At 39.5% G+C, this 24,424-nt stretch overlaps 2 protein-coding genes across 5 annotated transcripts in view; both read left to right on the forward strand.

Moving 5' to 3' along the window:
• Window positions 1-24,424, forward strand: part of PTGDR2 (prostaglandin D2 receptor 2) — a 515,041-nt gene that overhangs the window by 69,739 nt on the left and 420,878 nt on the right. Inside the window, exon 2 of one of the 3 annotated variants that reach the window (XM_044084044.1) lies at window positions 23,403-23,441. The exons of 1 other annotated variant lie outside the window; for it this stretch is intronic. The gene's annotated coding sequence lies outside the window, so the exon portion shown is untranslated. Of the gene's footprint in view, window positions 1-23,402; window positions 23,457-24,424 lie in introns of all 3 variants that reach the window. One more of the 3 variants, XM_044084045.1, reaches the window with a different exon arrangement.
• The window catches only part of LOC122811895 (prostaglandin D2 receptor 2-like), a 650,060-nt gene that overhangs the window by 69,719 nt on the left and 555,917 nt on the right, over window positions 1-24,424 (forward strand). Inside the window, exon 2 of one of the 2 annotated variants that reach the window (XM_044084042.1) lies at window positions 23,403-23,441. The exons of the other annotated variant lie outside the window; for it this stretch is intronic. The gene's annotated coding sequence lies outside the window, so the exon portion shown is untranslated. The remainder of the gene's footprint in view (window positions 1-23,402; window positions 23,442-24,424) is intronic. 2 annotated transcript variants of the gene reach the window in all.

Here is a 24,424-nt window from a genome sequence, read left to right on the forward strand (position 1 = left end):
CAAGATTTTTTTAATGAAAGCCCTCAACCAAAAACTAAATACAAAACTGCCCATCCCCTGTTAACATAGAATAAACACACAAAACTATGTACATATTCAAAACATGACATTTAACCCTCCAGAGGGGAACAATTGTCCCAAATTGACAACTGTACTTACAGGCATTATCTAACCTAAAATGAAGGTTACCCATGCTAAAGTGTATGCTTGCTGTCTGACCTTTTCTTATCCCTCTTTCCCTCCCAGATATGAAAAACAGCTTGTATGCTTTTAGAAAACATTATCTTTCAACTCTAAGAAAAGGTGCATCAGCTTTCTCTAAATAAAACTAAATTGTGCACTGTTCTATTAAATGCAATAAAGTATTAAGGGTGTTAGGGAGGTTGTTAACTCTTATTCCCTTCCAATGATTTCAAATTAAATTTTTTGTTACCTTTTATTCGCTTTTAATGATTTCAAAGTTATTTTTTCACTAAACTTGCCATTTTACCTTTAAATTTTTCATTTGTTTCAACAAAGAATACTCAGAATTCTGGATATTAACTGTGTGCACCTGCAGACAGCTTGTCTCCATGGAAATCTACTTAGTAATGAGTCTTAGGAGATTTTACTCAGGAAAGAATTCACAGGTGCTATCAGCTGCAGAATCTTGATTCCCCTGAAGATTTGCCAGTGGAAAATAAACTAATATATTTGCAGTTGTATAAAGCTTAACATTTTCATGTATTTTATCATTTTGTCTAATTTGTAAAGCCTACATATTTACAACTACTTACAGCTTAAGCCAAAAGTAGTAATCTGGGCATTTAAATATCCTAATTCTACATATAATATAATACAAATATAATATAATGTAATGCAATATATCATAATCAGTGCAATTTTCCACCCCATCTCTACCCCAAAAGCCTAGGATCACTGCATATGAACAATAAACTTGCTTTTCTCCAGCATTTTTCTGTTATTATACTGTAAAACCTAAATTTATTACAACAAAAAGTACTTGTTTACTTTAATGTGTTTAGCACACACAACAGTCTCTGAAAAGACTCCCCCATATTTAAAATACCCCTGACTACATTTTACACAAAACTGTTTTACTATTTATAACATGTACTTTATATCATGAAAAGTTTTATACAAATACTGATAAGAACAACTGTTGATTTACTTACCATTAGTTTTCTCCCTAGTTTCCTTCTAAACATTAATGATATAAAGTGGGGTATATGTTGTACTGTCCAATCAAAAGTTTATCAAAGTCAACAAAAGTCCAGTGTTTTTCATCCATGTTTTCTTGTAAAACCATAGTTCATAAACATGATAAGATGCTTTATAGTCTTCCATTCGTTCACTAATTTCAGAGTTGCTGGTCTTCTTCTTGTTAATCTCCATCTCCCAACACCAGATCCTGATTCAAGTCCAAGGTACTGCTGATTTTTTTCAGTCTCTCAAGCATTTTCCTTTGGAACATTGGAAAAGGTTTCACTGGCAAAGCCTCTCGATGATCCTTACTGTCTGAAGAATGAGAATCAGAGTTTTTTCTGCTTACACATGCCTCTTGACATTCCCTGATTGATGGGATAAACTTGCTTCTCTTCTCCTTGGTATACCATGAATAATTATTTTCTACATAAACTCGGCTATCTGAAGTTTTTAATACTTTGCCCTTATGCCACAAGTTTGACAGGATCACGCCTTTCTGCTGGTATGACTGCATCTTTAGTAACATAAGTTTTGGCTGCTTTCTCATGGTCAGGTTTGGAGTATACACTTGATGTGCCCTTTTACTTGGCACATTTTTCATTGGAACACTAGTCCAGTTGTTTATTTATGCTTTCATAAAATTAATACAATATGTTCCTTCCAATCTCAGGTTTTCTCTGTACACTCTGTCCTCTAACTCTAACTATTTTTTAAACAGTTCTTCTTGAGAAATCTCATGTTCAGACAGCTTAGTCTTCATGCCATCCTCTGATGTTTGCAGATGTTCATCATGCATACAGCTGCAGTCATAACAGATGGGTTCTCCTGCCGTCAGGCGGGTCCTCGGTCGGTCGAATTCCAAAGTCTAGGTCCGGCGTCGGTTGTCGTCGCTTCTTCCCTGACGTCAGAGAGCCAGGGGTATAAAAGAACCAACCAATGCCATTTTCTTCAGTCTTTCTTGCCGCGCGGTGTCCGAAGCAGAAGCAGTTCGCAAGTGCCGGTCGGCCAGCTCCTGAAATTACGAAAATTTTGCAACCGAAGTCTTCTTGAAAGCTAAGTACCCCATTGGGGAAACTTTTCTTGCCTCAGACCGATGTCAGACAAAGTTAATAATTGTATTTCTTGTGGGAAGCAAATACCGCATAAGGATTTTCATTCCCTCTGCATTCCTTGCTTAGGCCCAGACCACGACGTCTCAGTCTGTCATTTTTGTACTACATTCAACAAACGCACCATTAAGCGTCAGGCGGAGTTCGCCCAGCACTATTTTGGCAAAAAATTTAACTATATTATGTCGTCGGATACTCCGACTCCAGTTTTGTCTAAAAAACGCAAAGATAAGGACTGACACACGAGGTCCGCGGCCTCTACCGACACCATGCCAAAGCCGACTACAGGTGGTCCGGTTCTCAGCGAGGCGCCTACGCAGCCCCTGCCTACCGACAACACTTCATTGGCGGTGTCTTCTGTGCCCGAGGTCGCAGGCTCCTCGGCCCACACCCCGACTACAGATACCGAAGCCACTCTTGGTGGTGAATCTCAAAATGTAGACAGGTCTGCCTCCTCTCAAGGTGTCTTCAGACCTTCCTCTTCTTTTTCTATCAAGGCTTTCACTAAGTCTAAAGCAGCCATGCATCCTAAGAGACTAGCTCCACAGGGCCCTTCTTCAGGCCCCATGCCTAAAAAACAGATGCTTAAAATGGCTGAGGATTTGATTACTCTTATCAGGGGTTCTCAACCCCCCCCCGGACAAAAGGCCCAGAGTGGAGGAAGAATCCCCCTCCTCTGACCAGGCTTCCATTATTTCAGAGCATTCTGATGACCAGGAACATTCTTACTCCCCTTTTGAAGATTCTGATGCTGAGGAGTCCATTCCCTCTGTCTCCCCCCCAGAGGATTACTCATTTGGGGAAACCTTGCATGCCTTAAGGGAACACTTCCACTGAGAAAGCCAGGAGTACTCAGATTCCAAGAAAAGGCTTAGGGATTTTCTCTTGCTACCTCAGCACAGGCCTCTGGCTATACCTCCTGTCTTAGACATACTAGATGATGTGTACTCAGAGGCTTGCCTTAACCTGGATTCTTTACCTCCACCCCCAGTCAAGCCCGACAGGTACTACCGAGTTCCTGACTCATACCAATTTTTATACAAAAGCCATGCGGCTGACCCAGAAACTATCTCACAGGGCCCCAAGGGAATTAAGGCCTCCACTGCTAAAAACCCATTGCCTTCCGAGAGAGATTCCAGATCCTTAGAAAGGTGGGGAAAAAAGGTATACACCTCGGCCACCTTAACCATGAGGGCATTAAACTGCCAGTTCCATATGCTAAAGTACCAACAGTTTCTGTTATCACAGTTGAGAAGTAAAATGTCACAACCTGAACAACCAGACTTGAAGGAGTTGCAGGATTTGATGCATAGTGCAGAACAAGTGGGTAAACATACCTGCAATGTGGTTTTGATGCTCTAGAGGCCTCATGTAGAGCTGCTGTTACAGGATCAGTCATACGTAGACATGCTTGGCTCAAGGAGCAAACCTTACCAGATCATGTCAAAGCTAAATTACTAGATGCCCCTCTACAAAAGGATGTATTATTTGGTGTTAAAGCTGAGGAGGTATTAAAGAAAATGGAGGAAAAGGCTAAATCAATGCAAACAGTGAAAGATTTTCTACAGGTACAACCTCCACGTTTCAGTAGAAATTGGCCTTCCAAAAATTGGTCCTTTCCAGCCATAGACAGACTCCAAAGAGGTAGATACAGGCACCCGAGGGGCAGAGGGCAATCTCAAGGATCGTTTAGAGGCAGACAATGGCAAGCACCTACACAAAGAGGTGGTGAGGATAGTTCACAGCCATTCAGAAAGCAAGCCCAATGACTTTCCCCTTTGCATGCCAAGCAAGGCTCAAATGGCGACACCCTTAGGTGGAAAACTGGCATTATTTTCAAAAAATTGGCATATTGTCACAAAAGACAAATGGATCCTGGACATTATAAACAGAGGCTACAGATTCCATTTTCACACCCTTCCAAAAATGAGAGGCATGCCAAACCTGCCACACAATCAAAGGGCAGAGGCACAAAGACAAATTTCAGATCTCATGGACATGAAAGCTGTTCAAGAGGTACCTACTCACGAACAACGTCAAGGTTTTTATTCCAGACTATTCCTGGTACCAAGGAAGGGAAAAGATTGGAGACCTATTTTGGACCTATCCATCCTAAACACATTTTTACTCATACCAAAATTCAAGATGCTCACATTACAGCAGCTTCTTCCCATGCTGGGCAAGGAGTCTTGGCTGGTAACATTGGACCTCAAGGAGGCATACCTGCATGTCCCAATCAGACAAAATTGCAGAAGATACCTCAGATTTCTTGCAGGTTCAACCCATTATCAATTCTCTGCATTGCCCTTTGGCTTATCTACTGCACCCAGAGTATTCACAAAATGCCTGGCATCAGTAATTGCCTACTGCAGACTTCAAGGGATACAAATATACCCTTATTTGGACGACTGCCTGATCCAAGCAGACAGCAAGCACATACTTTTGAAACATCTGGCTTTTGTAATAATGTTGTTGAATTCTCTGGGATACACAGTCAACAAAAAGAAATCAAGGCTAATACCCTCTCAGAAAATAATTTTCCTGGGTGCCAACTTGGACACAAACACCCAGATGGCCTACCTCATGCCAGAGAAGCAAGGGCAACTAACTCAACACTTCAGAACACTAGCAAATTACATCAGGCTGACTGCAAGGAAAATCCTGCAGGCTCTGGGATTCATGGCATCTTGCATTCTACTAATCCCATGTGCAAAGCTGCATATGAGGAAACTTCAATGGTAACTGAAAAACCTATGGTCTCAACATAGCCACAGTTTGGAAACAATAATACCACTAATTCCATGTCTTCAAAAGAAATTTCTGTGGTGGGCTCAAGCATGCCAAACAAGCACAGGTCTCCCATTCTGCAAGCCTCAAGCAAATCAAGTCATCACAACAGATGCCTCGGACTACGCCTGGGGGGGGCGCACATGACAGGTCAGTACATTCAGGGCAAATGGTCCCAAAAAGAAAAGCACCTTCACATCAATCAAAAGGAAATGCTAGCAGTAATAAATGCTGTTACAGCTTTCAAACACCTTCTGCATCCATGTCAACTATTGATAAGGACAGACAACACCACAGTAATGTGGTACATAAACAAACAGAGAGGAACCCATTCATACCCCCTATGCAGGTCGGCCATGTCACTTTGGAACATGGCTCTGGAATTACAAATCGAACTTCAAGCACAGTACTTGCCAGGCAAGGAAAACACGCTGGCAGACAACCTAAGCAGAAATATGACAGATCCACACGAATGGAAGTTGCATCCTCAAGTTTTTACAGAGATAATTCAAGCATGGGGAAGGCCAGACACAGATCTCTTTGCCTCCCACAAAAATCACCAATTGACAAAATTCTGCTCAAGGACTTTTCATCCACAAGCCTGGAGAGTGGACGCTCTCTCTTTCAGTTGGATAACAATGACAGTTTATGCCTTTCCACCTCTTCCTCTGCTGCCCAAAGTTCTCATTGCTCCAGACTGGCCAAGACAGCACTGGTACCCACTCCTGAGGAGCCTGACGCATTCCCCTCCATGGACCCTTCCTCTAATGCCTCTTCTTCTGACTCAGCACAGCTTCAAAACTCTTCACAGGCAGCTGAAAACACTCAATCTGGCTGCATGGAAGATTCCTTAACATCACAACAGACCCTACTCTCCAAGGAGGCGCAGGATGTCATTTTGGAGGCCAGAAGGCCGTCCACTAGAAAAGCATACTCCACAAAATGGAAATGGTTTTGTGCCTGGAATGAGAAAAAGGGCCAGAATCCTGGAAAACTGAATTTACCTCAGATATTACAGTATCTAGCTGAGCTGCTAAGCAGTGGACTTTCATTCTCCTCCATCAAAATCCATGCCTCAGCCATTTCTGCAGAATACAACACTGATCCACCTTTATTCTCTCACTCCCCTCTTAAGACAGTTCCTCAGAGGGGCTAAGAATATAAAACCCCCAAGGAAACAACCAATACCTGCTTGGGATCTCAATTTCATTCTAGAAAAGCTGACCTTGCCTCCTTTTGAGCCAGCTGCCTCAACAGATTTGCAATATTTGTCCTGGAAAACAGCTTTCCTTCTGGCTATCACCTCAGCTCATAGGGTATCGGAACTACAAGCCCTCATGGCTGTGCAGCCTTTTATCATCTTCCATCAGGACAGAGTTTCCTTATGAATCAACCCGTCCTTTATGCCAAAGGTGGTATCCAGGGTAGCTTTGAATCAGGCTATACACTTACCTACCTTTTACCCTAATCCTCAAAACAAAGGGGAGAGACTTCTACATTCCTTGAACATCCACAGACAGCTGCATTATTATTTGGACAGAACAAAGCCTTTCAGAAAATCAGAACAGCTCTTTGTGTCCTATGCTATAGGAGCTCAAGGTAAGCCAATTTCCAAACAGACAATCTCAAAATGGATAGTCCACTGCATACGCTTTTGTTACTCTTTTCATGGTAAAACTGTACCTACAGGCATCAGATCTCACTCCACAAGGGCCACAGCTACCTCTGAAGCTTTCCTCAGAGGAGTTCCTACCAAAGATATTTTGGAAGCAGCCACTTGGAGTTCTGTGCATACCTTCTCCAAGCACTACCACCTACCTTTATACTCCAAAACTAGAGCAGCCTTTGCCACTGCAGTCTTGCAGGGCATTCTGGCTCCTCCTAGTTCCACCTAGTGCCTACCACCCCTTCTTAGCTTTGGGATTCTACCCAGCTGTTATGACTGCAGCTGTATGCACGATGAACATAGTACAGTTTTGTACCTACCATAAATGTAGATGTTTGAGTGCTAATACAGCTGCAGTCCAGGTTTCCCTCCCTCCTTCCCCTCTTGGGACAGGCCTATTGGCTAACACCTCCTCATACAACCTGATTGGGGTATTCTGTTATGGTATATTTGCTTGCAACTACTGTACTTTGATTATATTGCATTGCTTTATTACACAAATTTATGTATTGCCTTCCTTCTGGGGGCACCTGACATCTGGGGCAAGAAAAACTGAAGAAAATGGCGTCGGCTGGTTCTTTTATACCCCTGGCGCTCTGACGTCAAGGAAGAAGCGACGACAACTGACTCCGGACCTAGACTTTGGAATTCGGCCGACCGAGGACCCGCCTGACGGCAGAAGAACCCATCTGTTATGACTGCAGCTGTATTAGCACTCGAACATCTACATTTATGGTAGGTACAAAACTGTACTTTTTATCACTTCATAAGAATGGTCATCTAAAGCTTCTTCTATTTTTTCCAGCCTCTTGTTGCTTGAATTGATATATTCCTTCAATATTCCATTTGTTTTAATCATCTCTGAGTACATTTGATTTTTTCGCTCTTAATTACTTTAAGCCATCTCTTGAAACAAAGCAGTAGCTTGAACTGCTTTTTGCTGAACAGCTGCAGAATCTTTCCCAGACAGTTTTCTCTTTCTGGATGATTTCAGGTTTTCCAAATTTCTTCTTCGCAGGCATCTAAGCAGTGTATTTACTAGCCAGTAACTGAAATTCACCAAAAAAAAAAAAAAATAAATAACATTTTCACCAGCACTACTTTTTCTTAGTTTCTGTTTTCACACTGGGAGAGCTGAAGTTATGCTATTGATCAGTCTGTAGCTATATTGGAAGTCTCCAGTTATATTCAGTACATACTTGCTAGTTAAACTGAAGAACTAAGCTCTCTCTCTCTCTCTCTCTCTATACACATATATATATATACATATATATATATATATATATATATATATATATATATATATATATATGTGTATATATATATATATATATATATATATATATATATAGATAGCAACTGGTATACATAAAATTAAGTAGGCACACAATATATATATATACAATTTCTTAGAAAGAAAGAAATGGAATATTACAGAAATGTAGAAGAGAAATAAAATATTGTGAGAGATAGAAAGAAAAAGGGTGGCCGGAGATACCTGGCTATTATTTGACATACTATAAGTACAGATAATGTGAGTACATAGATTTAAGTAGGTTGCTCTATAGTGTCCTGAGGAGGTATGAGAATAAATTATCCAGGTGCTCAGCATGCGCATATCCGGGTATTGTTTAGGTGCTGTTTAAGCTTTGTCTATGTGTTTTAGTTGGAGTGAAAGGGCATTCCAAAGTGTTGAGACATAATTAAAGTAAAGCAAGATTCCTGTAGCACTGTTTGATTTGATAGTAATTAAAAGAGATTTTTTTTGCATTACTGTAGATCCTAACTTGGTGAATAATGTTGTAGGGTATTACATAAAGCTATACAAAATTCAGACAAATCAGCTATGCCCAGACTAGAGGTCACTTTTTCTGTTCATGGGTCACAAATATATTCCATGAATGAAAAGGGACAAAGAACACAGCCTTGTTCCATGTGTACTGATACTGTAGCATGTCAGCTTACATCCAAGTAAAACTGTTATTTAATCTCATTGTGCTGAATCAACTCTGTCCAGCAATATAATGTTCCAGACAGTGGTGAGTAACTGGTAAAATATGAAGCATCCCTATTCTGTTTGGAAATAATTTGCTGTGAGTGCAAACTAACTCAAAGGGCTGTGGCTGAATATCTTCAGTAGAGATTTCATAATTCATAAACATACCCCATGTACAAATGAAGTAATAATACTTTAATAGCACTTATTTAAGACTTCTGTAATATATTCAGCTATGCATCAGTTACTTTTACAATACTGAATGGAGTGTCAATGTATAGTTTATCTTCATTTTGCTCTTATTAATTAAAGCACTGGTCACTTCATTGTCTTTGTTAACAATTTATCTACAGCCATAACAACCTAGTGTAAGTCCAAAGAGATAACTATTTTATCAGTTTTGTTAAAGGTATTACATTTAACACATCAAAGTATTCATATCTACTTGTTATTAAATCTAACTGGGCACTCTGTTTCAAACTTTAAAATAAATTTAGACATCCATTTTCTCAAGAAAATACCTGTACAGCCCAAGGCTCTGTTTCAGAAAAAAATGCAGATTTCAGACTAGTGCATTTGAAATGATAAACATCATAGTTCTGGCATTCGGTATTAGGTTTAGCAATTGGATTGTTAAGTTTTCCACCCTTATGGCTTTTTAACACTTCACAAACAACTTACTTTTTAAATCTTCTGGTTGCCTGATCAAACTAGATAGATTTACAAAGGCATGAGCAGCACTAATTTAAATATGTTGTGATGCATACAAGGAAGTGTTGTAAACTGCAGTCTCTACCACTTATTTATTATAATAGGTTCATAGGTTCATAGGTTCATAGGTTCATACTAGGCTATCTGCCCGAGGGCATTTACAAGCCTAGCCCATCGTTTTGTGGCTTACGCCACCCCTTTAGTATGGGGAACTATACCCATTATTTTGCTGTGCCTCTGTCGAGCAGTGACACTGAGGTAATCCCTGGGGTATATCTGCGATCTCCCATCCATTGGTCAAGATTTCTCTTGAACAAGGCCAGCGAGGTGCTCTGCCTCACATGTACCGGGATTTTGTTCCACAGCATAGGGAGTCTTTGGGTGATGAATCTATCCTCCAGCACATCCTATTAATAGCCGTGTCAAGGTTTAAGTCTCCGCCCTTGTGGCTCTGATGGATCTAGATTTTTGAGGTGAAGCATATTCATCAAATCTGGGTTTGACATGGCCTTGTATGTTAGGCAAAGGTCACCTCTGAGCAAGCGGTGGCGACTGAATAGAGCTGGAGTTCTTTCAGTCGGGCAGCATAGGACAGATTTTGAGACCCTTTATCCTTTTGGTGAGGAACTTTGTGGCCTCTCCAGCTGCTGCAAGTGTCGGGTCAGATACATTCCGAATGGGGCATTGTACTCAATCATTGGTCTGATGAGTGATGAGTAAAGGGAGACTATGACCTCCCTTGATCTAGATGAGAATCCCTTCATGATAAGGTGGGCAATGTAGAAGGTCTTCCTAACTACTTTAGCTACATGGGTGTCGAATGACAGACTACTATCAACCTGGGTCCCCAGGTCCCTGATAACTTCTTCTGTGCTCAGTGGATTGCCACCTATTTGGTAGCTAGGGGTAACCTTGTTTTTCCCGAAGGGTATGACTATGCATTTTTGGCATTTAACTTTAGGCCGTGGCTCTGGCACCAGTTATCCATTTCTGTGAGACCCTTCTGAAGGATATCTGTGTCAGATGTGTTTTCTACTATGGCGCCCAGTTTGCAGTCATCTGCAAACTTTGTCAGCCATAACCCTCCTGTGTTTGCTTGTACTTGAAAAGTAGATGCCAAACAAGAGTGGGCCCAGGACTGAGCCCTGTGGGACACCACTTGTGACAGGCTTTGAGTCTGACATGGCGCCAGCAGCTCTGACCCTGTGGGTTCTGTCACTCAGCCAGTTTGCAACCCATCTTGTGATGTATGGGTTGACATTTAAGCTGATGAGTTTTTCAATGATACCCGAATGGGGTATTGTATCGAAGGCCTTAGCCAGATCGAGGTAGGCTGTATGGACTGTCTTTCCCTCATCAATGGCTTTGGTGACTGTTACGAAAAAGTCAACCAAGTTTAAAAGGCATGATCTGCCTTTGACAAAGCCAAACTGGGTTGGATCCAAAGTCTGCAAATTCCCTATGTCTTTATTTATGAGGTCCATTATGATCCTCTCCATGGCTTTGCAGATAAGGCTTGTCAAGCTAATGGGCGGTAATTTCCAGGGTCGGTGGAGGCACCGCCTTTGTGAAGTGGTACCACAGTTGCAGTCGCCACTCCTGGAGTGCGTATCCAGAGGTAAGACTTTGATTAAACAGCTGTCCTAGCTGTGGGTTTAATTCCTCATTGAGTTCATGGAGCACACAGCCGGGGACACCATCAGGTCCCATGGATGCTGTGTTTTTTGCTTTGAAGAGAGCAATGCACATTTGGGAGCTGGAGATCTTTGGGAGGCAGCAATCGTTTGGTATAGATATCTCTACTTTTGCGGGGGAAGGGGGGGAGAAGTTTGCACTGAACCTGTCAGCCAGTATGTTGGCAATGTCTGTAGGATCAGTAATCTTCACATCATTTTGAACTAGCTCTGAGCATATCTGGGAGTTTCCTCCCAGGTTTCTAACATAGCTAAAGAAGGCCTTATGATTGTCTTTTGAGTCTTTAGCTATTTTTCTCTCGAAATTTGCTTTGGATGATTTTATGAGAGCTCTTAGTTTTTACTTATAGTGATCAAGGGTGTCTTACCTTTTAAGGATTTTGCTCTATCTTGTAGTAGCTTCCTCCTTTTGTTGTAGAGTTTGTTTATGGCTGGGGTCCACCAGACTGGACGCTTGCCTTTGGTACAAAGAGTCTTTGTTTTGCTTGGGATTGCCTTATCCATGCAGTCCTGCAGGTGCTGGTAGAAGGCATTTGTAAGTGATTCAGCGGCTTGAGTACTGTTTTCCGCCTCGGGGCCTTAAAGGAGACCACACTAGTCTTTAGAAGTGTGAAGTCGGCTTTGAGAAGTTCTTTACTGTGGTCTTTTTATTTCAGGTGGGGGTGGGATGAGGACCTCCAGAGATTAGTTTGTGGTCTGATCTCACCAGTGAGGGTACACCTCCGGTGTTGAACATTGTGCTCCCATGTTCGTGATGATGAGATCAAGTATGTTATCTCCTCTTGTGGGGATGGTGACTAGTTGTTCCATGGCATTTGAGTTTATGAAGTCCAGGAACTTTTGGGCTAGGGTGTTTGGGCTTGAGTAGTGTTCCCAGTCTATATTAGGGTAATTGAAGTCACCTAGTATGATGGTGTTTGGTGATACATTTATCCTCTAGTGTTTTCAGGAAGGCCATGTGAGGTTCCTGAGTTTGTGAGGGTGGCCTGTAACATGCTACAATTTGCAGAGCAGTCTTGCCTATGGTTAATTGCACCTGGATGGTCTCCGATGCATCGTGCGTTGCCACCAGTCTTGAGGTGTGGGTGTCCTTGATGAATATGGATACCCCTCCTTTCTTGGTATTGTCCAGATTTTGGGGCGGAACGCATGATATGAGGTAAAACCTGATAGCGCTGGGGTGCTCTCAGGAGCCTTGAACCAGGTTTCTGTCACAGCACAGACATCGATGTTCTCCATACTGAGAAGGGCCTCGAGTGCATTTTGAGATTTAGACTTCTGGCATTGAGCAGCATTACCCTTAGTTTTTTCCTTTTTGTGTTCTAGGGTGGTAGGTTTAGAATTTGAGCCTTGCCTAAAAAGGCACTATGGGGTGGCAAGAGCCTTTGCCAATATCCGGAATCCCAGGGTGACAGGTGCAAGCCGTCCCTTGAAGCAGCGTGGCTTGTCCAGCATGTCATCCCAGGCAGACAGACACTGGATCCCCTTTGAATGACACCAGTGTTTAAGCCAATTGTTAAAGCTGATCATCTTATCTCTGTATTGTGGCATCATTCTTGGTGAAGGTAGGATACTGCTCAAGGTCAGGGTCATACCTGTCTGGGCTACATAATCAGAGAGCTCCTCAATGTCTCTTTCATGTAGTCCAAGGAGGTACGTCTCAGGTCGTTTACACCAGCGTGGACAATGACTGAATCATATTTGTACCTGCTGTTGAGAGACCTGAGTGCTTGCGTTATGTGGCGGATTCTAGCGCCCGACAGGCAGCTTACTGTGACCTTCTCCTTACTCAGTCTGGTGGCGGGACGTCAGTGTGTCTGACTATGGAGTCACCAATGACTAGTGTGTCTGGCATTGTGTTTGGCCTTAAGGGCTGTGACTGTTTGACACTCTGACTGTGAGGTCTATGTGTTGCAGGTGTTGTGTTCTGAGGTGGTGGTTGTTTGGGTGTCTGCTTTGGTGGCCTCTGCTGTTTTGGTAGATTTTTGATCAGAGCCTCCAGTATGTCTTTGTGTGTTTATGTGTATGATTTGAGGTTGTAATGGTAATATGTGAGACTGGGTCTATAGTGTGTGTGGTAACCTTCTCCTCCTGACTGGTCTTGCCAGTCCTATGTTGAGAGAGCTCAGCCTCCAGTTTGGCCGTATAGTTGCATCTCTCGCATGTATTTGTGTTTTGTGGGAGGAGGAGAGGGTTGTCTGTGTACATGAGGCAATTGTAACATTGCCTCAATATTCCCAGGTTCACCAGCTGAGCAGGAGAGGACACTAGCAACTGATCCTCAACATGCTAGAAGGAATAGACAAAAAACTTTAAAAAGATTCGGGGCGTGGGTGACCAAGAATTGGCGGGGTTGCCTTTTTGGGGTACTATCTATGACAAGAGTGCCGTATCAAGGTAATAAGTACTGTAGGAGCAAGTGCTACGTTTAACAGATAGAGAATAGTCTACTTGGAGTCAAGTAGAGATGATCTTTTTAATTATAGGATACGCTGATTAGATCAGTAGTATAGTTCGAGGAAGGTAGTTTTAAGGGAAAATTTGAAGAGTGGACTTTAGGTAGCCCGAATAGTTTAAACCTGCTTAACCAGTGCTGCCCTAGTGTGCAACAGTAGCAACTCCGCGCTAAATCGGGCTAAATCGGGCTAAATCGCGCTAAAGCGTGCTTTATAGCAGGGGGCTGGAAAAGACAGGAAATGACCCAAATTGGCCAACAAACCACAAGTCACTGCCCTAAAACAAAATTATTAGTCTTTGTGACACCCTTGCACTGGCCTAGTAATTAAGGACCCTCAATCCTCACCACTAGCAGCACTGAGGGACGTTCACAATGGGAGGATGACAAGTACACACACAGTAAAGTACAATTTCCCTTAAGAGCACACAGAGATCACAGTCAGTCTGGGGGCTAGTTTCTCCCTCTTTTTCCAGATCCCCAATAAGACTCCCCACTGGCACAGCTATAGGGTTAAGATCTCAGCTGAGAGGTCAAGCCAAGACCTCCAGTACCCTCTATCCAAGCAGTGCTTCATGACCCTGCCTAAGTAGCTGACACAAACACACTTTGAGATCTGATTTATATGCAAACACACAGATACTCCTGGGGAAGGCTGTCACAGGTTTACTAGCTATGCTCCCTTCTGCCCAGACTATAAGGTAGTTATCACTGCCACCAACCCATCTTTATCAGCTACTTAAGGCCCTTACAAATGGTGCCCCGTCCTACTGTGTAATGTTACTATTATCCAAATGGTAGTTTTTGACCAAGCAAGGCTATTGGAGTAGCCTGTACAGTGTCACCAAATACATATGCAAGTGCACCCCATGCCTTAGGCATAGAGTGGGTATCCATCATGATGTATAAAAAGGGTGCTACAACAGCTGAAATACATCTAGTGGAGGAGTTACTTGATATTATCCTCATTAATATTTTTATTTTTTCAAACAGAAATACTACTTACAAAAGATAGGAGTGGCAATGGGGTCTTTGTGTGGACCCAACTTTGCCAATATGGTAATGACATATTGGGAGCAAGAATTTATATTTAATAAGGTAGGCATAGCTGATTCTATATATTTTTTCATGAGATACCTGAATGATATATTTATGATCATAAAGGGTGATAGCCAGGTGGCGACCACATTGGTCAATTATTTCAACAGTACGACCAATTTTCTACAGTTTACCTTTTCCTACCATGACTATGAGATCCCATATTTAGACATTATGTTAAATATAAATGAACAGAAAGGCTACACAACTAGAATTCATTGTAAAAAATGTATTCCAACACCTTTCTGCATTTTTCAAGTGCTCACCCTTACCACCAAAAATGAGCTGTCATGAAGGGTCAACTGGTAAGAGCAGCCAGAATGGTGACTAGTAACCTTGATTTTGAAAATGAATCTGAAAACTTAAGGGGGATGTTCACTAAACAAGCATACCCAAGTAACTTGTTGGATGAATTAATAGAAGATGTTAAAAGAAATAGAAGGAATGAGCTTTATAGGCCCATTTTAGAAGATGAATACATACACGAGGGGCAGTTAATTGAACCAGAGGAGAGAATAGTAAATATTAATATCAACACCAATTTTAGAACAGGGTGTGTGATTACCTATCATCAGGCAGCTTACAAAGTGAGAAATATTATACAGAAGAATTGGAATTTCATCTCAGTTAAAAGGGACTTGGTTGGTAAAATAGGAACAAGTCAGAAGATTATTTACAGGAGGGGCATAAATTTGAAAAATATTTTGGAAAAAGAAAAAATTAAATTGTATAGGATTCCAGGCACTTTTAAATGTGGCAGTTTTCCCTATTGTAAATATATAGAAGAAAGGCATTATGCAGAAGTCAGGGGCATGAAATTGAAGAACAATAATAGATGCAATTGTCAATCTAAAATGTTTGTTTACTTGGATAGATGTCAAGAATGCCCTTCATTCTATATAGGAAAAAAAGAATGGAAATTACGTGAAAGGATTTATGAACAGCTATATAGTATTTCCAGGAATAAGGGTGAAAATGCCCTAGCAAAACATGTCAGTCTGAACCCAGGGCACACTTTTAAATTTTGGATAATACAGCAGATGCGGCCTAACCTGAGAGGTGGTCCAGTGACAGTAATGTTGGAATTATCTGAATTGTTGTGGTAAATACTCCTGGATGCATATACACTATCAGGTTTGAATGACATGTGTACTATCCACAGCATCTTAAAATTGAAAAATTTAAAAATATAATATCTATGAGTAGTTGAATAAGAATTTAGATTTTCATATTCATGTTTTTACTCATGTTTAACATTTATTTGTTTTTTTTTTTAATGTTTTAGGATATGTTTTTGTATGAGAGAAGTCTGAGTAATATAAGTGTTCTTATGTAGAGGGTACTTTAAATTCTTGATTGTTCTTTTGATCACATGACTAGTAATGGAAGGTATTTTAAGCACCATTTTCTTTAGTAAAAGTGTATCTGAAGAAGTTTGTGTATAGAATTGGATGAAAAGCACTTTATACAAATAAATTTATTTTGATTTAAAGTTACATCTGGAGTCCAGTCTATCTGCCTGCCTGGAACTTATTTGGGTTTTGTTCATCACATATGCAAGTATTTTAAGAGCTTAAATATGTCTCACAAATATCAGTCACGCAGATAGGTTTAAATATATTTAATAATAAATAATAAAAGAACAAGACAATACTCAGCACAGTAACTACAGATTTCAGAATCGCAGGAAATATTCTAAAACAACATTGCAGGACAGTCTCAAATAAATACAGAAAACATCTAAACTAATCTTTATTATATTCCTATCTATATCTAAGAGAGACAGTATGCCCTAAGTCTTACTTACAGACAACATGCAGACAGAAGTGCTGAATGGATGTTTCTAGGTCCAAGACAAGATACAAAATGCACAGACTCTCTCTGAGAGAGTTCTTAAATTAATAATAAACATCACTGCTGGGTTAGCTTGGATGGCATCACTGTTTGTCACCTGACTTCAGTTCCCAGGCTAAACAGATACTAACAGAATTTTAACATCTATTTGTGAAAAGTACATATCTCTCAGAAATTTGCAGAACTTGGAAGTCATAAAACAATAAAATGATTTTATATTTGAAACCTAGTAATTATTTTTGCTTCAGGCAATAGAAACACTTCTAACTCTAGTTAGTGTGTTTGCTTGCTGCACTGAAACTGAGAGATAGCACAATCATAAAACACTTTGTCAACTTATTTTCTCGAAGTTTTACAAGTTAACTCTGTATGTTTCAGCTTCTACTATTAAAACATACATTTGCACAGGTATGTAGTTTATATAAATTTCTGTTCTTTTCCAGTATGGTACACCATGGACACATCCTTGAAGCTCAGTACTGTACAAACCCTGTTCAACATACACTTCTGCACCAATAGTTTAATATACACATATATAGTTGTCTTACATTTGTAAGAAAAGCATATGAATAATATTAATATTCACAGATGACAGAATTGTTTACAAAATTCCAGATAGCTGGGCAGGCAGTGTCACAGTATTAACAAGACTTTAGATTAAACATGCACAGTTTCTACCTTCCAATAAGTGCTGCAAAGGTTAAGGAATAAACTGGTATGGTATTAGTTAAGTGCAACATATCATTGAAGCAATTAAACTAAAATAAGATATTCAAATTACCTGTGTGCTACAGAAATGTGAAAATATCATACAGCTTTAAATAAACACTCCCTGATATTAAGAGCAAGTATGCGAGGATACTCTGATTCAGAAGGAGGCCCAGCACAATGTTTCTACACAGTAAGGAGGGTTGCCATGGTTGGACGACTCACCAAAAACTCGGACTGCTCTACAGAACAAAAAGAATTCCTCTCCCTTGAAGCCAAGATTACTCTCTCCCATTCATTCCTCCTACCCAGTCTTATGTATGGCTCCCAGATCCTTACTAATCTCAACTCAACCCTTCTCGCTAAATTCAAAACTACCTAAAATAAAGTTGCTCGTTTCGCAGCTCAACAAACCTATTCATCCCATCACTGCATCTCTCAAAAACTTATAAACTGGTTAGAACTACATCACCAACTTTTACTCTCACAGCTCTCCATTATTCACTCCATCCTATACCAACCATCTTACTGTCCAACGCTTGCTCTTCTCATCTTGCTATTCTCCCTCTCGCCAACTAAGAAGCTCTGACCAAAATTTCCTCCAGATCTATAAACCCAAAACTAAATTCGGATGTAACATTTTTAGTTACTACCCTTCCATGTCCTGGAATATACTGCCTCAAGAGATTAGAACCCTTACCAATCAAAAACTACTTGAGGCAGCTATCAAGGAACACCTCAAAAATCACTGATCCTGCTACTGTATACAGCCACCATAACTTCTTTCTCTCCCTGCCCTCTTCTCATCCCTCAATCCAACATTTTCTTGTTTCACATTTTCTCTTCTTAACCCTCCTGTTCTTTTCCTCATAATTTGTACATTCATATTTTAAAATGAATACAAGCTATATAATTACTCCTACTACTATTTGACTATTTACAATAAACTCATTTCTACCCTTTTTTATCCTCTCTCTCTCTTCTATTTTCACTCTTAAGAGCCTCTGCATCTTTCCTGCTCATTTGTACTCTTTGTTGTACTTACTACATTATGCCTTGTAAAATATGACTGTCTAATAACTGCAGAAACATGACTGTATCGCAACTGTTTAAATTTAATTCCTTATCTTTTATTTGAACTGATTTGAATTATATTTAAAATTGTTTTTCTTGTACTTTTATGGAGCTTTTCTCCCCAGGTCTCTGCTGAAAAATGGCTTTCTGCCCAGTCAGACTAACCCAGTCAATAAATGTAAAATAAATAAATAAATAAAATGTTGCTTGCAGGAGGGTGTTTTTTGTGTGTGCATGTGTGTGTGTGTGTGTGTGTGTGTGTGTGTGTGTGTGTGTGTGTGTGTGTGTGTGTGTGTGTTTTATATACATGATGAGAGTAAAACAGGGTTGTGCCTGTGCCAACATGATGCATGAACTGCTATTGGTAATTACCACAGAAAAATGCTGTTCAACCCTGGCAGTAACTACATCAGATTCATAGTCATGCAAAATCGCTGATAATGACTCTGAATTACTTTTTATGCGATCGAGTAAACTGCAACTTTTGGCTTTGTGAAATGGATTCTTTCTGAATCCCAGCATCTATCAGTTCAAGAGTTTGTCCAAAGGGAAATGTATTGACTGAAAGCCAATCTACATTGTGGCTACTTTAGGTAACCAATTGAAAAAAAAAAATTATCACAAGCGACCCTTTTGATATCTGACATGATAAAAAAAATGGTCAGATAAAATATTATATGCTATAATTATATCAAAGGAAGTGTTGATGTAAAATATTTTTAATGTTTTCCACATTCAGAAATGAGCATATCGCTACTTAAGCATAGTGGCAGCACCTTCTAATGCAGATGTTTTTTGTTGCTCCCATAGGAGGCTGTTAACGTACAAATTGTAGTCACTAAGTAGACACATTTTTGGGCTACATTTTCAAATTTTAGGCCTCTTGCATCTGTAATGCTATTTATACATGTAAAGCAATAATTCTGTTCAGAACCAACTGGATACACTGGACAATAAATGAATGTCTGCATAATTGTTATTATTCTGATAAGTGGAGTGAACACTGCTGTTCCTAAAAAGTGGTTGTTAAGTCACTCAAGAAGTTGCCAAAGTTCAGCGTCATGTGATGGTGGGCATGAGAATGCACATTTATCTGAAATACTCCCTGTGGAAGTGCCACTATAGCTGTCAATGCCACATGTGCTTAGTGCATCACTGTATACTGTATGGTGCATTCTTTCCTTGCTTACATATATTGTGGAAAATTATAGTAACAGAGATTGGCATAGAACTTTCACATGCTTTCTCTCTAGCTCTCTCTGCCTTGGTCTCACTCACTCACTCACTCACTCACTCACTCACTCACATTATGCTCTCATTATTCACTGGAGGACACTTGTGCAAAGATTGAAGGCAAAATGATTCACATGTAATCCATTTATTTATAGTTAATAAAAGGCATTCATTCAAAGACTTTTTAGTAAAAGTTCTTCTCATTCAAAGGGTTCCACTACATTTCCTTAAGTCATCCAATCCTAGATCACAAAAGAGCAGCAAAAAATGTATATATACTTGGAACAGATGTACTCCATCTCAAGAAAAGTGTTAGCAAATGCCATACGTAAAATAGTATACAATGCAGTAGACTCTCTCTCCAGTCTCACTGGGACCAGACCTTATGCTGGCTAAATGAATGGCTGGTTAATCAGAAAAAGCATAAAAATAATATTTATAGGTTATAAATCAGCTAGTAGAACAGGATTTGTGTTAGTATGCATTTTTCTAGTGATTATGAAGTCTAAAACTCAAATGTCTGTCATTATTTAGCCCAGAGGAGGTGGAAGTGGTGTTCTTCTCTGTTATCTTTTGCTAGGGTACGTCAGAAATTTGATGGCTGGTTAAAGAGGAGGCCGGATAAGAGGGATTCTACTGTAATGCAACAGGAGCAGGTGGCACAGGTAGGGTAGTTTCATCCTCCATATCCCCTTTATTATTTTTATTTCAGGTTCATTGCACCTAAGGGAAAGAACAATCACTGACAGGCAGGAAAAACTTGTTGCACGCTTTCTACAAAAAGCTGTGAAATCAAAACTCTCATTATATAAACATATGCAGGGAATAGCATCAAAATCATGTGAATCGATTAGACTCACTTTACCTAAAAGTTAATTCACTGAAAAAGTCCTGGCAATACAACCCTTAGTGAATATCCCAAAATAAGTATACCTATTCTGATGTTGCACAACAGTGGAGAGAAGGGAAAACTTCACTGTTGCCGAAAGTTATCTCGATACTTTTCCTTCAATTTATCCACATTCATAAAAACAGCTGTCAGTAGACTGACAACATCCCATAGAATCTTGACCAGGGAACAACTAACAAATCAAAGTGTCAAGCCGGAGCAGCCATGATATGAGGATAGATGATCAAATCAACTGACTGTCAACCCATCTGGATAATGTGAAGATATCAAGGAGAGAAAAAAAAAGTTATGAATGACACTGAAGCATTCCTGTACCACTCAAAAGATTAGTTCACGGTATCTGAACTGAACCTGATTTTCTGCATTTATTCTCTGCTTATCATCTATTGTACATAACCCAATCACAAAATACAGTACTGCTATGCTATTGTATTTCTTGCTAACTGTCCCCAAACTAAAAACTCAGACACCAGAGACACTAAGCATGTTGGAACCATTTTGCAGGGAATTCTTCCATCACAAACAGCAGAGTTATGGCAATGTATTGCATGTATGAGCATGCAGGAAGGAGTGGTATGAAGCTTCACAGAATGGAGTAGGTTCATTTATGTACAATAAGTGTTGTGAAATGAACACTGGTGATGCATTAGGATTTTTAAACAATATCCTTGTTTTTGAGACTACAGTGTAATTTTACATAGCTTGTGTCTTTATGTGAAGCCCATTAACTTGAAAAGCAAAGAAGAAACATCTATGCCTTTATTGTACATTTATTAAATGGATAGGCGCTGTAGTTGGATAACTGCTTTCAGGTACAAACAAAAAGCAGCAAACAAACAAAAAGCTCAAGTATATAAGTGCAAGATCCTTAAAATATGCACATAAAACAATGAAACAGGATCACACAACCACAGTAATTAGTCTACGTTTTATTAAAGTGATGATTGTGGTGTGATCCTGTTTCATTGTGTTCAGGTACAACCTGGGCCAGTTAGCAACAGAAGACAGTAATAAAAAAATGGTAAACACAAACAAGTAGCAGTAACAGTTTAAGCACAAATCATATTGACACATTTATAGAAAAACAGAAACATAAGTGGAGTAATTGTAAAGGAGAGAGAATGTTAGGAATAGTGTGAGTGTGTGAGAAGGGGTAAATGCAAGGTTGGTGTAATGAGAAAGTGAAATTGAAATATTTTTGATGACATATGTTAGGTAGAAATGTGAAAGGGTTGAGAGAAATAAAAGAAAGTAACAGAATGGAGTGCAATGCAGGGTAAAGAAGGTACTTTGAAATGAGGAGTGGAATGAAGAAATGTGAAAATTGGTGGTTGATAAGTGTACTGCAAGCTAAATTAGAAGAGCCAAAATGAGCTGTAGAGTTGAATATTTGTTTACAGTAAACTGGCACTGATTGTCAAAGCAATAACATTGAAGGGATTCTTTCCTGTGTTTCTTAAGTGAATTTCTAAAGTATCTGAGGAAGGAAGTTGCCCTAATATCCTGTGGGGTTTTGTTCTAGTGTTGTTACCATTTTAGAGAATGCCATCGAAGCAACTGCTAGAGTATATGGTGACGTAATGAGGAGGTTGGTGTCAGACTTTCTAAGACAGTAAGAAGGGTACCTATGAAAATGAGATTTTTTTGTTTTAGTGGAGGACAGTAGTGATCATTCAGCAGTTTATAATTGAGAATGTCAGGAAGAAAGATGCCCTAGCTTCAGATGGAATGCAATGCATTTTTAATGTTACACAGTGTTGCTCTTGTGTAGGGTTAAGGTAAATAAAATGTAATATGTTACTTTCTGTTATTTGAGGGAGCTTGGAATTTTATGGAGAATGAAAGGCTATCTTGGTGAAGGAGTATTCAAGTCTTGGGGAATAAACCATTTATGGCAATGGCTTGCTTACCTTCTTTTGTCAACTAGTTTGAGATTTTATTAGCTGTTCTAAGTTAAGCAAGTGTCTTTAGGGTATGGGTTTCCCTTAGACAAATAAATGATAAACACTGGTGTAGTAGCAGGCCAAGAAATTTCTGTTTGGTAACAAATAGTAGCAACTGGCGAAAAGGGTCAAAGATATGGAGAGGATAGATAGAAGACATTTGTTTATCTGCATCAAATAACATTACTGCAAATGTTTTTGTTTTTTGGTATTCAGTACATGCTTGTTAGTGTACATCCATTCCCAGCTGATACTCTGGTGATGATAACAGCATCAATGCACAAGATGATATTTCTGTTATGTAGTTCCCAGAAGTGGTCATTTAATGAGTAGTGAAAAAAGTTGTGGATCTAGCACTGATTTCCGTGGAACTCCCATACTGGGCATAAAGTTTAAGATTTTAGAACCTGATGCCATAGTAAAGGTTGTGTCTGAAAAATTACATTTATTGATTCTTTGTAGCAAAATGTTATTATTAACCACACATTCAAATGTTCTTCGGAGATCTTTGAGCATGACTTTGGTGAGCTTACCATTTTTAAAAGTTTTATATATGGACTTAATTACCAGGAGAGTGATGGTAGTAATACTGGTTTTGGTCTTTTCATAGTTGCTGACAGTAGTTGTTGAGGTCCTGGATTTAATTGAAAATGTCTTGAAGACAAAGGTCACATGATAAGTTGGAAGGGTGTGGGCAGATATGGTCCTGTTTGGTTGGGAGCTGAATTGTTGTGAATAATATAGTTACATGTATGAATTTGTTTATAATGCTATGGGAGTAAACACTAATGACAATTCACCAAATGGAGAGTGTATATTTGGGGTGTTAGGCATGGCATTCATGATTATAGGAAAGTAGAGACGCAAAGTAATCGTAATAAAGTGCATTGTAAATACAATGCCAGGAAAACTATACTCTTAAAAGTGTATTTTTTTTTTTTTTTTTTTGCAATGGAAGATTGAAGCAGGATTCAATCTATGAGGAAAGAGACAAACAGTAAGTAACTATTAAGTAAGTATGGTTTATTGGTAAACTGACAAAGATTACAGCTGAGTGCCTCTGCTTTTACGCACATGATCCAATTTTTCATAAGTGCTTGCTCTTAAAATACACTTCAGTTTGTACCCTTTAATGTGCACTATTTACTAGAATGTCTCTATGTCACCTTCTATTCTGGTCAAACAGCTAGCTTCAGAAACACTGCCTGAAGCATTTTATTTTTAAACAAGGTGCAGAATTGCTATTACTGTTCTAAGCACTCTTTCATCACTCAGCTTTTATATGACATTAATTACTCATTTCATTTATGTTATTTGGTGAGAAAATATTATTGTTGCTGTATTTGACATATATCTGGCTGTGCTATACAGTAACTAGGAATTAATGAGAATTGATTTCCAGCATAAATGTAAATAATAATACAACAGATGATGTCTAGCTTCATATAATTGGATCAGTGTCTGCAGTAAACTGTCATGTAATCTTAAGCAGCACTCAGAGGAAAGCATATGTTAATGTTCCTCACATTTAAACAGCATATACAAGCAATTTTAATGTTTCTGTCACTTATATGCACATTATTTCAGTTATCCATGATTTATATACTTTACATTTTATCTTTTCATGTATTTAGAAACATCTCTGATAACAGGTCTATATTATATCGCAAGCTCAGAAGAGCGACACATAATCGACCCCGTGTAAGCGAAAGCTTACATTGAAACCTCAGAACAGCAATTTTTTCCAAGGGAAAAAAATCGCTGTTCCAAAACAAAACAAAACAAAAAACTGCTAAACATTACATAATGTGGTGGGCTTTGCCCCCCACACCCCCCCTACTTAAATATACCAACTCCAAGATTGCACTACAGTGCCAAAAAGGCAAAGTAGCAAAAGCGGCCAAACAAATTCTTTCCCAGGGAAAGAATTTGCTGAAAAGACACTTCACTATTTTGCCTTTTCGCTCTTTTCAGTTCGAC

The sequence above is a fragment of the Protopterus annectens genome, chromosome 9.part0 (assembly GCF_019279795.1).
Source record: "Protopterus annectens isolate FY-2018-M chromosome 9.part0, PAN1.0, whole genome shotgun sequence".
Classification (NCBI taxonomy): domain Eukaryota; kingdom Metazoa; phylum Chordata; order Ceratodontiformes; family Protopteridae; genus Protopterus; species Protopterus annectens.